Source organism: Amblyomma americanum, chromosome 7 (assembly GCF_052857255.1).
Source record: "Amblyomma americanum isolate KBUSLIRL-KWMA chromosome 7, ASM5285725v1, whole genome shotgun sequence".
Taxonomy (NCBI): Eukaryota; Metazoa; Arthropoda; class Arachnida; order Ixodida; family Ixodidae; genus Amblyomma; species Amblyomma americanum.
In genome coordinates, this window is record NC_135503.1 from 34,657,220 (window position 1) to 34,671,695 (window position 14,476).

At 45.6% G+C, this 14,476-nt stretch overlaps 1 long non-coding RNA gene across 1 annotated transcript; it reads left to right on the plus strand.

Moving 5' to 3' along the window:
* Positions 1-261: 261 nt before the first annotated feature.
* Positions 262-3,309, plus strand: LOC144097045 (uncharacterized). The gene is made up of 3 exons (XR_013306895.1): positions 262-364; positions 1,965-2,163; positions 3,207-3,309. It is a non-coding gene; the product is annotated as an uncharacterized LOC144097045 (long non-coding RNA).
* The last annotated feature ends 11,167 nt before the right edge of the window (positions 3,310-14,476 follow it).

Consider the following 14,476-nt stretch of genomic DNA (forward strand, 5'->3'; position numbering starts at 1 on the left):
ACTGTGGTTAGTGCCGTACGTTCCTCTCCGCTTTTTTGCCGCCGCTTTCTTTCTTTAATGGTTTGAAGTCGATTGTACTTAAAGCCCCGGGTCTGCAGGTATTCGAGGTCGCATCATAGAGAAACATACTTACGTAAAGAGCGGACACTCAGGCCGTTTCGCGGCCGAGAAAAAAAGGGCCTGACCACCCGCCAGGCATCCTATGTTTGCTTCCACTCTACTTCAAAGGTCGACACCTTATCACACGTCCACCGGGTTGCTTCCAAGCGTTCCATTTCCATACAGAAGTTGCTGCTGCGCCGGTCATGTGCCGCCGGTTACGCCCACCTCACCGCGCTTTTCAACGCGTCGCCTTGTTTTTCCGGTAAGCTGTTTCCTTTTGCCTGCAGGATTTTGATGTTTCATGAGCTAAGAACATTGTAGCAAGTCGTTTGTTATGCTGCGTGAACGTATTTTGCACGTGTAGCATATGTTATGAGCCTTGAGCCATCAGTTTGTTGTCTTTTGCGGAAGAGCATGTGCACTACTTCGAAAGCGTAATTTTCCAAAAGCCGCTCGCAACACGTTCGGTTTAAAGCACAGAATTTATCGATGGCTCACCCCAATTGTAATGTTCACAAACCTTTTATATGGCGTGGGTCGAACAGTGTAATGCACATTTGAAATCGACCACGTGAAAATACCTTTGTCACACGGGAAGTGGGCAGCTGTGATCGGGATCGGTCAGATCCTAATCGGGCCTGAATATGTCCCGATCGCATTTGAGCCGCGTTTAGGAATAGTTCACTGCCATCGGAGCATCGGATTCAAGCTGCCCGATTGCGTTTGAGACGCGATCAGGAGTAGTTGACTGCTTTGAAATCTAGCTGCCCAACTGCGTTCGAAACCTACTACGTGCTTTTTAGGTGTCTATAGAATGCTAGGAAACGAACAGCAAAAGAGAGAAGCCTATAATATAAACAAAAAAGGTTGTTTTAGACTGCAGTACAACAAATCCTAATATTTTTTATTCAGGCATAATCACCCATATCTCTGTCAATACCGCCGACATAATGTGTTTCAGAAAATTTTAGGTGATCGGCATTGATAGGTACGTTTTTTAGCCATAATACCAAATTGAAATATTTTTTTTCTGGAAAAAGTTATATACAAGGACTTTTTTCTACCAACTTGGCAAATTTTGTTGGGCGTTTCGGACCTACTTAGCGACATCTGTCGCGCTAGGTCTGTTCTTACTCCCGATCCTTGAACCGCTATATCAGCGATGACTTTCCATCGCAATTGACAGTCGGATTCCGGTCGAGGGCTCGATCCCTATCGAAAGTGCCCACGTGAAGGGGTATAAGAAAATAGTTGCGGACACTGCGATCTACGCAATCATTACCACAGTGTGCGATCACTGTAAAATGAAAGTTTATCACTGGTCCGTACCACATATAGGTATGGTTTGGAAGAAAACCATTGAGACAACCATTCACAACAGTCACTGCTTTATAGACAAAAAATCAGTTTACGCCAGCTCGCTTCAGCAAGAGATTGAAGCTAGTTACAGAATTTTTCATGAACGATATGCTTGCAAACATATTATAAAAAACTGTCATCAGCGAGTTTATTTTTCTTTTCTGTCTTTTTTTGCTGCGATATATTTATCTTTGCCGTTTGATGACTGCAACAATCTTTACAGTCTGTACACAAGCCCCCACTAATATGCCACGGAGCGGATACGGGAGCTACTGCTGCATTTCACGGTGTGGGAACAACGGGCGAAGACAAAGGAAGCTGGGAACGAAGCTCTTATGCATTCCTCGTGACAGCAGGGGATTGACGCCTGTTCTGTGCACTTTAAAGAAAATATAAAACAGTGCTGCCAATATCTTGTTAGAACCGGCTACTATGCGCATGTTTGTTCAAGTCAGCCAGTGAAGCGAATAATTACAGGTTCTACTGCGCCGTAATTATTCCAGGTCGAAGGCTTGGATCGAGTGTGCCAAGAGGGGCGACCTGTTAGAAAAGTCGCCGACCCAGCTGTATACGCCACGTACCGCATCTGCGGAGACCATTTCACCGCAGATGACTTCATGGACCACGGGATGACTTCGCTGAAGAAGACGGCTATTCCTACTGTTCAGCCTACAGGATACTCGGATTGTCAGCCCGCTGAAGGTAATTTTCAGTGTGCGCTTGTCGTGTATTTAAACGCTTGACAAAATCGCCCGGCCAATGAAGCTTTGAATTGTCTTTTTCTAGCTACAATTTATGATTACCACAGGACCCACTCGATGTAATCCCAGGGATTGAAACGTACATTTCTCAATAAAATATATAGAACTCGCCTTTTCTGGAATGTACGTTTCATCAATAGAAACTTACACAGCATTCGCTTCAAGCAATCAGTGTCTGGCAAACAGCTGGACATATTGAAAGCCTGAAATCTCATTGTTTCCCATCGCTGCCAATAGAACACAGGGTTCACTTACATATATCCGTCACTAAGCTCATTATTGCGCTGATCATTCATTACACATTTCCTTCCCGTTGCTAGGTTCAATAATTAGTAAAGATATGGAATTAATTCTGTACATGTAGGAAAATGCTTGTATAAAGTTGTATTTTTGTATTGTTCTAGAGGGCAACTGCAGCCTTTTTCGAAGAGACGATTTACGTTGTTGTTGTTTGCCATTTGTTCATATTTGTCTTGTTTTAAAACAAGAGCGTGCAGCACGAATGTGGATTTTTTTGCGCGGTGTCTACACTTGACCAAAAAATCGCAATAATCACCTTTTAAGAAGAGTGCAAGCTTACTATTGTGTTAATATGATGTATTGAATATGTTGTGCTTGTGTTTCTGAACAGCCTATGAACCTATCGCTCAAAGCTGCTGATGTGCAGGTATCGAGTGCGCTATACGTGCCTTTTTATCCCCCTACTTGTGTCTAGCTGTTGGCAACTCCTGTTGTGTTGTTCGCACGGGTGATGTTTTGGAGGAGGAGGAGGAGGAGGAGGAGGAGGAGGAGGAGGAGGAGGAGGAGGAGGAGGAGGAGGAGGAGGAAATGCAGGGAGGTTAACCAGGAAAAAACCCGGTTTGCTACCCTGCACGGGGGGAAAGGGGTGAGGGGAGAAAAAGATGAAGGAGAAAAACAGTTGCAGGAAATTGAAGTCACCATGCAAAGTCACAGCGTTCAGTAAAGTCACGGCCTGTCGTGAAGGCCAGAAGTCCTCAAGAAGCGGAGCAGTGCCTTGGAGGCCTTCACCGCCGACGACCGCCGCGGCCAGTGGCCGAGAATCTTCGTTTCCATCTGTGGGCGCAGGTCGAGATGGTCCAGCGTGCGGCAGAGAGACTGTCTTTCGGCGCTGTAGGCAGGGCACTCACAAAGAATGTGGGCTATTGTCTCATCACACCCGCAGATGGCACATATGTTTTGGATGAAAAACCCTCAGAGCATATGTGCAATATTTTTTTTTTGTTGGTGACATGGTGCCACCGGCTTTACCATAATTTTTTTTGTTGCTCTTTGTATTATGATGTGTTTTATAAATTGCGTGTGATCCAGTATTTTTTCTGTACAGTTGAATTTGTAAACAAGAAAAAATAAACTCTTTGTGCGAAACCACTCCCTTCTCTGTCTGCAACTGAAAGAGGCGGCTCAATGATGGCACATAATTAAAGAACAGCTCTGATTGCATTATTCCAACCTGCATGAACTAATTCAGCTTGCGTAGGTTCTTTGAGAAGCTTGGTGGTATTTCCAGTAAAAGTCTGCGATCCTCTGCGATCAGAGAGTTTATTACGTCTATATGTATGGCATGCCTAGAAATGAAATATTAAAGCCCTTGTGGTCCACTTAAACGATGTAGTTGAATATTTTAATAGCCAAAGGTAAATCAGAATCGAAAGCATTGCTATCGAAACCTAACCTGAAACAAACCTGAAGCAGGGGCCTAAAATCTCGGAGGACAAAATTAGCGGTCTGACCACCCGCTCGGAGCGCTGGCGGCAGTGCAGTAGCTCGGCCGCAGGGCCCTACGGGAGTGTGCGCTCTTTACGTAAGTATGTTTCCCTATGATCGCATGGCCTTTTTCTGAATCTGTCCTTGGGTTCGTGCTCGTGAGGCACAACATCCGAGAAAATGGCAGGACGGACATAGCAGAGTACTGTGTGCGTGCGTACGTATAACTTCCTATAACTTTTGCATGTGTTGCAAGCTTCTGGCGAAAGTAGGAACAACCATGATGAAACTTGAACTTTGTGCCGTTAGCCGCTTGGTCCGCTTTTCTTCACGCAGTACGTGTACAGTCACGTGAACTACCAGTGGGAAGATTTGGCTCATGTGTTCGCCTCGGCTTGAGCGTCTTAGTTTTCTTTCTCTATGTTTCTTCTAACCACGGACGTCATATATCTAGTCCTGCAGTGTAATATAGATCATCATAGGTATGGTTGTGGCTGTGCCGCACCTTTCTCATTCCGCGACGAAAAGCGGCCAAAAACTGCTGCTCGATTTTTTTTTTTCCCAACATACCACATCAGGTTCTCATTCCTCATGCTGCTTCAGCGGCATACAAGTACGTTGCCTTTATTATGATACGCTTAAGTGCAGTAGTCAGCAGCTGGCAATGCCATTTAAGCCACAGCAAGCTTTATGCTCTGGCTGTGTTGGCAGTTCATTAACATTCTTCATCCTACTGCGCACAGTCGTTTCGCTGCCAATATATATATATATATATATATATATATATATATATATATATATATATATATATATATATATATATATATATATATATATATATATATATATATATATATATATATATATATATATATATATATATATATATTGTGGCGATTATGGTGACATTGACGTGGTTGTTGTTCCAAACGTACCTTTGAGGAAGGCTTCGCCCTCTCAAGTTGCTAGGTGAATATTTGCCCTGTACAGAGCACATTGAGACGACAAGGGCTATACTAATGATAACAAGAGCCGCCAGTGAAGGTTTCTCTCTCTTCAAAGTACGTGTTGGTTGTGTGAAACACCCTGGTGATGGGAATGTAATATATGTCTGCACAAAAAGAGTTGCAGTAAAGCTACATTCGCACAAAACTTTAAATTTTCTTCTTTGTTTCAACTGCAGAGTAAGGGCCTTTATGTCAGCCGCAATCTTATAAGCTGGTGTCTGTCACATTGTTTCATCTGACAGACTACTGCAGACTCCTACAATACTAGTGTTTTATTTCTCATATACCGATGTTCGAAAAATCAAGTGTCCCGTCTTTGCTGCGCCCAAGCAGGAGACAGACGTCAAAGCTTGTCGTATTTCTTAAAGAAGAAAAGAGCTTTCTTTTCGATCAAGATATTCCACCCGTCGCAATAGTTCCCTGAAGAATGCGTCCATAGCCCGAGGGCCCAGTGTAGTTCCATGCATTTGTCGACGGAACGGCTGCCTTAATTTGTTCTAGAGGGCTCAAGAGCAATTGCGGACTTTCTCTTCGACATATAAAATTTGAAGAAAAAAAATAATAAGTTGCGAGTGACGTGATCGGTGCCTCATTTCTGAAAATGAAGGCAATCTCTCCAACCTCCACAAAGGTTACAGATAAGGGGTTGCAATGATTAGTCCACGCTTTGGGCAGGACTTCCTCGTTCCATCTGTATGGAATGCGAATTTCCCTCGGACAGACGGCGACGACTACAGGCCGTTCATCTGTAAACCTCACGGAGCGCCGGTGGAGATAAAAAGCGACAGGCTTGCGTAAGCGCTATGGCTCGCTGCCATCTTCGAACCGCATGGAGGCCTTGCGCTCCCTGGGACGCGTAGACGGTGGTCGTGAATCTCGCATGTTTATTTACGTTGCCCGCGGCTTCTGGCGACGTGACGCCGACTCGCCGATTCGACGAATCCCGCCTTTCGGCAATACGGATGCTTCCTTCTACGTAGACTCCGCTGCATTCATTTATCCAGATGCGTACCGCTGCGCAGGCAAGAGGTGCAAGAAAAAGTGCAAATTGTCGTGGTCGTCGTCGTCATCATCATCATCATCAGCCGGATTATTTCTACGGCAGATCAAAGACCTTTCACCTTAATGATCTCTAATTATGCCCGTCCTATGTTATCCGTGACCGTTCTATCCTAGCAGACATCCGAATTTCGCCCTGGTATGTTTGATGACCAGCGTTGGGCGAGTGTGTGTCAGTTTGATCGTAAACCCGCCTGTAATCTGTAAGACCGCTTGAATGAGTATAGTATTGCTATCACGTCAGTGCACATGTGATTACATCTACGTGAACGCCGCAACGTCCCAACGTATGATGAGCAACTAAATTTAAATAAAGAGCAATAAACTAGCACAGCGCACTTTATTATCAGCAAACGACGATTGTGTTTGATAATGAACCCAGCAATTCCGGACAAAAGTCTTTCTGAGCGGGAAACCGTTTATGAGCGCAATTTTTTCGTATAATGTAAGATATATCACTGTATACCAATGAATATATCCCCAGATCACCCGACGGCAGTCTAGCATTTTTTTTCTATTCACGTTTTCTCTATCTTCAAAAGTGTTCCCCGTTGGTTTTCTAAGGAAGTGTTAACTGTTCGACGCGATCGATGTAAATGCTTTAAGAGAAAGATTTTGCTACATATCAGAAGAATGTACAGTTACCTTCAATATTTCCGTAGCAGTGTCTTACAATTTTTCATTTTTCAAAATTTTTGCCCAAGAAAGTTGCACTTGAGACAGTAAGACGTCAAACGAAAAATTCACAGGGACACCGTATTACATTCTGTGCTTGCACTGAGGTGGGATTAGGAGCTGTTGATAGCTTTGCACTTAGTTTTGCGTCATTATTTCCCGGCTGTGCTTGCGGACCCCTACACGTCTGTCTGCGCAAAACCAGACTTCTCTTCGGGTCATCTAGGTGGCGCTTCGCGCTTCCCCGAAGGTATCAAGAGATGGCGACACGGATGCAATGAGGTACATGAAACGTAAAGTTGTCACTTCCGGTCTGGTGGCGTCATTTCCCGTCCTGTGGCCAACGAAGCGTTATCCTCCCCAGTGAGGCTCCTAACGCTATCGCATTAAAAAGGCACCGAGGATGCATCAATAGGCCATTACACTTTCCCAATGTAAGTTAGTTCAAGACCAGCGCTGGATATAGACAAGGACCAGGGGAGAGGTACACGGTACCCCTGGTGATACAGTGTCGTGTTGTTCTCTCTCTTGTTGTTTTCACTTTTTCGGCACTGGAAATAATCCACCAACAAGTTTGCTAGTTTGCTAGTGAAACACGAATTTACCACGACTAAATGACATATATTTAAATAGTTCACGGCATAGAGCATGTTGCCAAAAAAAAATGAAAGGGATACTTAAGCTACGCGATAGCGTAGTGTGTTAATTGCCATGTATGCAGAAGGTCATTTTCCACTTTGCATTCATAGATCCCGGGGAGTCCTCATACCCCTCCTGGCGCAGTGGTGCAGCAGTTAAGCGATGCGCCAATGCCCTGCGATGGCAGGTGCTCCCAGTGGTGGGCCTTGTGCGACCCAGATTGCTCTTCCCGAGCGAACACTCATTAATTTAACTAGCACCTCTTATTTCACTCCCTCCTTTATCCCTTCCCTAACGGCGCGGTTCAGGTGTCCAACGATATATGAGACAGATACTGCGCCATTTCCTTTCCCCAAAAACCAATTATATTATAACTAGCACCTGCCACGGTGGGCAGCTTGCTCACTATCCAGTGTGAGCAGGCTGTGATGACTCAGCAAGGTCACCTGACCTGGGTGGCCCACCTGCCTCCTAGAAGAGCAAGGTTCCGGGCTAGTTGGTAATGCATTTAAGGGAAGAAACAGCGCAATGAAACACGGACACACGAAGAACGGACACACACGAGCGCTCTCTGGAGGCCACCTGCCAGAGTCATGCTCGTGATTTTTCGCTCACAACGTTGACACCGGATTTTCTGGTGAACGGGGCCTTTAACGCTATCGCGCAAAAAAAAATAAATGAAACTGCCGATCGAAGAGATAAGACGCCAGAAGCTCCGGCAGTCGGTACAGAGTTCTTTCCTGCTGCAAACCTTCCACCAAGATTCTCTCCTCATCGGATATATTATGGGATTGCTCAGAGTCAAAAAAGTTAATTGCCAAAATTAGGAAACGAAATTCTCTCCCCATTCAAGCCTATATATATATATATATATATATATATATATATATATATATATATATATATATATATATATATATATATATATATATATATATATATATATATATATATATATATATATATATATATCCTAGCCTGAATTTTTGGCCTCGGGAGGGGAAAAAACTTGCTCCTAGGGAGTGGCCCGGTTGTGGCCTGTTCGCATGTTATGGCAACGGCTAATCTGTATTAAAGAAAGCAATTACCAGATTGGGTCAAATCATATGCCTGACTGATCTCATGCACCCGAAGCTGTGCGGCTTATCCTCGAATCATAACCCAGGCTGTGGAACGAGCAGCCACTATACGTACACCGCCTTGACCAGTTCCTTCGCTATATACTTAATATGGATAACCGAAATCCGCTTAAGCCGACTGCCTTGCGCGAGGTCATTCGAGTTGAACAATGGCTTCGGATAAGAAAGCGCAGCGCAGTAACTTAATTCCCCTGGTCCGCAGTGCATTTTCCGCGATCAAAAAAAAAAAGATTTAACAATGGAGTATACCTGGCTACCGAGAAGCCTAAGCGCAGGCTGCCATGTGATGTCCTTCGATACAGCCTAAAAAATTTCGATGCAAGAAAATTTCTTCCGCATCTTGCGCACCTTGTCTCGAATAATGAAAAGGAAAACCGGACCACTGCAGTTAGGAATCGAACTAGAGACCTTGGAATAATGGGAGAATTAATGCGTAAGCCACTGAGTCATCTCAGCGAGTCCTGTCCTCAGCATGTAGGTCATGGAAACTCGATAATGATTTCCTGATAGTAGCGGGTGCATGGCTTTCCCTGCTAATCTGGGGCTTCAAACGCGGGACTTGGATGACCATGAAAGACAGCAGAAGGGTTGACATGCACCAACTGACCCAACTTTCTACCCTGGCGCGGTTCAGACTCGTTATCGACGCCATCCAGATCAGCCTGAGCGTTGCTCAAACCAACACTCGAGGGCTAACTTTGTATGGGGCGGGGCGTACCACCTTACTGATTTAGTTCGTGAGGGTATAGCCACTGGTGACCGGAGAAGTGCGTGTTCCTGTGCCGGTCGTCCCACATTATCGAGTACGATGTGGATCACCGGATGGTCGTCGCTGGATGTCGGTGAAGTCTTGAGGTGCATTCGTCGCCACATAATAGACAGTTTTAGTGAAGTCGTGGAGCATGTACACTAACTACGCTCACTACGACCGAACGGCAAATGCGGCTGGGCAAGTACTGCAACGGCAGCACGTTACCATACTTACTGTACAGAGAGAGAAACTGAAAAATGCACTTCACGACATGAAAATTTCAATACGGAGCTTATTTGACAAGAAGCAGAGACAGAAAGAAAATTTGGGTAAATAGGCTGAATGCGGACATCCCTTACAAAAATTTCTTTAGACAGTCTATGGACTGTCTATTGATTTCTGTCTATGAAGTCTATAGACTCGCTATAGACAGACCCTAGAGAACAGTCTGTAGGCAATACAAATTCTATAGAAAGTTTATAGATAATCTATAGATTTATGGCCATACACTTTTAGTAGACTTCTGTCTATAGACAGTCTATAGACTATGAGTAGACAAAAAGAAATATTTATAGGAGGGCAATACAGTCTATAAGAAGTCTATAGACTGTCTATAAACCATTTTTGTAAGGGATGTGCGCTAGCGTGATGTGTTTTCGGTGCTGAGCTTCTCTGCTAGGTTAAAAGGTAGTTGTTGGTGTGTGTATTTTTTCACGCAAAAGAGAAAGGAAGACATGGCAACAGCTGCCCGCCGGGTGGCTTACTTTTCAGTGTGTAGCCGGCGGGCAGGTGAGCAGTGGGTTGGTATATCCACCATCTGGTGGACATGTGAGCAGCTCGCCACAAAGCAGACAGAGTGATAGACAGACAGACAAGCACACAACGCCCAAATGCGGGGAATAGCCACTATAAGAGCCAGCGCACTAAAGGGAACTGGGCAGTAGAATGACGCGCAACACGTATTATTGAAGACTGGGTGCTCTTTTAAGGCGAAAGCTTCCTTATCGACGCTAAGCACGCTTGATCGCTCTCATCAAAGATTTATCTGCGAATGTTGTTTCATTTGAAGATGACTACTAGTGACGTAAAATGTCTAGGCGTGCTAGTTCGGGGGAACGTAAGGCTAACGTCTAAATGGTGGGCGATCAGAAATCATAAGAACGCAAAACGTGTGTAGACCGAATGTCGAAAGGCTCAAGGAAAGTTGGTGAGCAAACGAAAGACATCAGATAAGCATTCTGCGGTGTAGTATAGTAAGTTGGAATAGTTAATGGTCGCGTCAGTGAAACAGAAGCAGTCACGCGCTCGGCATATAGCGGCTTTACCTTTGAGCGCTTGCCAACGTGCCTACGCTGCAGTAGCACAAAGGCCGTGACGTCCGTCCGCGATGGAGGTCGCGATGGAGGCCAAGGGCGATGGAGGCCAAACGCAAAAAAAAGCGTCCGTGTGCTGTGCGATATCAGTGCACGTTAAAAAATCTCAATTGACACCGCAGCGCTGCAGGCTAGTGGTTTTAGCATACGCCTCGTATGCGGGTGGTTCGGGCTTCGATCCCCAGAGCTGCCGGTTAAACACAAGTGGTACAATGGGTACAAGTTATCCCCTGGCCTGATGCTCGGCTTATCTCGGGTGGATCGCTTGGAAAATGGGTGTTTGGCCCATGTTGCGAATAAATATTACCGTGTGCCTTGGCGCTCTTTGCCAAAGCTGCCCTTGCGCCATTAAAATTCATCATCATAATCAACATCACCTGGTCGAAAATTTTCCAGATTCCCTCACTGCGGCGTCTCTAATAACCCACATGAAGCTTTGGGACGTTAAACTGGCCATTCTGCAATTTTCTTTCAACATCTGTGAAATAGAGGTCCACTAAGCGTAAAATTTCTGAAATAATCGATGAGTACTATTACTGTTACCTAGCCGTTTTCATCATCATAATGATCCTCATGAGCCCACTAACGCCAAGTGCAAAAATAACTAGAAAGATCACGATACTCACAAATTCGTGATTACGGCGCAGCTGAGCTCTCTGCGCTGTAAAAATGTTCGTATAATCCCTGCTGCCTCCCGCACTACCCCAATGGAGAAATGCATGCTGCGCCATGTTTTGTTGGCATGCATACACACCGAGTGTTGTGGGCGTAGAGACACCTTTACGCACTTACTTCGTTGTGCTTGTCTTTCGTCTCTACACTCACTACACCGACCGACTCACCAAAGCACACTTGAACTCAAACCTCGCTCATCGATCACGATTCCTACACAGCCGAGTGCCTGAGAGCGTCGTGGAGGCTTGGCTGGTCTACACGCTGGAGACGCCACTGCATAAGATGTTCGCCGCTTGTTGGCTGTCGCCACGAACCTCCTTTCTTCAATTTTCGACTCTTTCTCTCCTTGTTCTTTCAGAGCTGACAACTTCAGTGAAGGTGCTCGTAGTTGAATGAATCAGAATGGTCGAGTTGTCACGTGATATGCTACGCCACTAACACCGACGATACTCTACCGACAAACAAGATATTAACAGCTGCGGTGTAAAAAGGCCTTTCTCATTGGCCTGCAGTTAGCACTGTCCTGGACGAACTATGGTCGCCCCCGTTGCTGCAAATTTTGTATTCTAGTCTGCCTAGCTAACTGTCCATATCTGGCTATGCTGATCTGCCCAGATCAGCACGCAGGCATAGCCATTGAATAGATTTTTGCTAAGAACAGAAATTAGATCGAGTTGTAGGCGCTTTGGTGTTGATAACGTGCTGGGCGTGAAGGTTTTGTGCCAGGCGACAGGTTTGATGACAGCCGAGATTTTTATTGTTTGGCACGTCATCTCCTGGGTTATCTTCGACGTTAGAAAAAAGATCAGAGACATTGAACTTTAATGGCACAAAAAGCTTGCCGTAGGCCTCCTGGGTGTTCAGGAATGCGTACAGGCAGGTACCATTGGTACACAACGGCACATAAGACATTTCTGATTTTAATTTTAGCTTGCACTCAATAAACGTGATTGACCGGCAGCTTGAGAGAGCGCGGACTCAGTTACTGCGTCTTTGCTTTCCTAAAGAAAAAAAAACAAAATTTCATTAAAACTTTTCTGGGTGAGCTGGTTCATAATGACTTCGCAAAAAGTTGCAGCGCAAACTTAAGACAACCACAGGGAGAGGGAGACGGCACACATATAGATGCGACGGCACACATAGCGCTTGTGTAGGTCTGCAGTTTTACCTCTGGTTGTCTATGTTAGCGCTACAACTTTTTATGAAAAAAAAAGGGGGAGAAACTGTTGGTTACCCGATACAACCTAGAGCAGGGCTTCTAAGCAGCTATCCCGATAAAAAGAAAAAAGGAAACAGAAATGATGAGACGGTCTGATCACTTTTACTTTCAACAGGGTCAGCATATGGTCTGTCTGTCTGTCTGGTGTTGCAAGGAAGAAAGAAAAGGAAAGTGCACAGGCCTGCCCACTGGCTCAAGCCGAGCCACAATCGCTACCACGTGCAGATAGTAGGAGAGTTGAAAGATGGGAATAGAAAGACAGGATAGTAAAGACGCGCTAAAGACAAGGCCGATCCCGGAGGCAGTGCAATACCGGGCCAACCGGTGGCGGGAGTGAAGCATCCTTCAAATTCTCCGCCACCTTTCCAAAAATAAGTTCAATTGGACCCGTAACAGATACTCTACGGGTCCGGACAATCGCTGCTTTCAGCATGTGGTCGGGCGCACGACTTCGCAGCTTCCTTGGACACTGTGACAAGGGCCGGTCTGACATGGAAAGACAAACAATCGCGCACGCTACTTTGCATGAACCCGGAACATAGCAGCTGCTACTACTGCGCTTCGCCTCTGCGCGCGAAAGGTCGGAAAGCGCCCGAGGGTTTTCTGCGCGATACGCAAATGAGAATCGCCCGTACTTATGCGACCGCCATGCGTACTCCGCGGCCCGGCGCCGTGTGCTCCAGTTCGGCACGGCGCCCACTGGCGGCCTTGGAAGGTGCCGACGCTCCGGGGAGGAGATAATTGAAATAACGCGAAGCGATAAATAACACGGAAAAGTCTTGGCGAAAAGGAGTCCTCCCTCGGGCAGAACGCGTCTCCGCGGAGAGAGTGTATCCCAGCGAAGTTGAAAGTAAATTCTGCCCAATGTTTCGTATTTACTCGAATATAAGATAGAGCCGCTGCCACGTTGTCCATGCAAGTTTTAACGCTATCGGGTTAAATGCCTCGTTGTTCAGAAAATCCGGTGTCGTCGTTGTGAGCCAAAATAATAATAATAATAATAATAATAATAATAATAATAATAATAATAATAATAATAATAATAATAATAATAATAATAATAATAATAATAGCACGCGAGGAGGTTAACACTAACGGTGTACTCCTCCGCATTTCCATACGCTGTTTTGTACGCTCAATATTCGCTTCCTTGCCAAAGGTTATTCGCTCTGTTATTTTTCACCCTGTCAATACTGACTATCATTAAAGTCATAAAAGTACTCGCAGTGTCCATTTGTTTATTAATGATTCTGATGGGGGAAAATGCCAAAGGTCCTAATGTTTTCGTGTCCTTTTTTTTTCTCGGAATAAACGTCTAAATATTGTCATGGTGAGGGCTACCTCTCGCTATAGTTGGCCGCCGGCTCAGCGCGCTTGCGCATGCGCCGCACGCAACGTGACAGACGAAGCCGCTGCGCCCAACGTTGCACAGACGGTGGGCCCAGTGAAGACCACTCACGTCCATTCTCATAAACTCAAAACCACTCACATCCAGTCATTCCTCATGTCCACTCACTACTCACCTCTACTCACATTCACACTCATGACCACTCACATTCACCTTCACTCTCTTGCACTCACACTCACGCATCGCTCGCACTCACAGACGTGAGTGTGAGGGAGGCGATATGCGTGCCCTCGTGAGTGTGTGCCGACCTACGAGCGAGTGAGAGGAGTGGGTGGCCCTGTATTCATACTCTACTCTTGAAAACACGGCACTCGGCGTGCGCAGAAAGGAGCGTGCGGTTTTCCGCAGTCGGCTTTGCTACCTGCTGCGAAGGACGCTCAATCAAAGAGAAAGTTGCATTTCTTTTGCGTCTTTCCTTGTCTCAGCAGCCGTGTAGATTAATTTACCTCTATCGGCGGACTATAGTAACGACAATGTATCTATATCGGTGTTAGTAGTAAGGGTTACCTTAGGCGCTTTCCTCTCGGAGTAGATGCGGGAAGCTGTCACCTTGTCTCTCGCTCAACTCGTAACCGCGGCATATT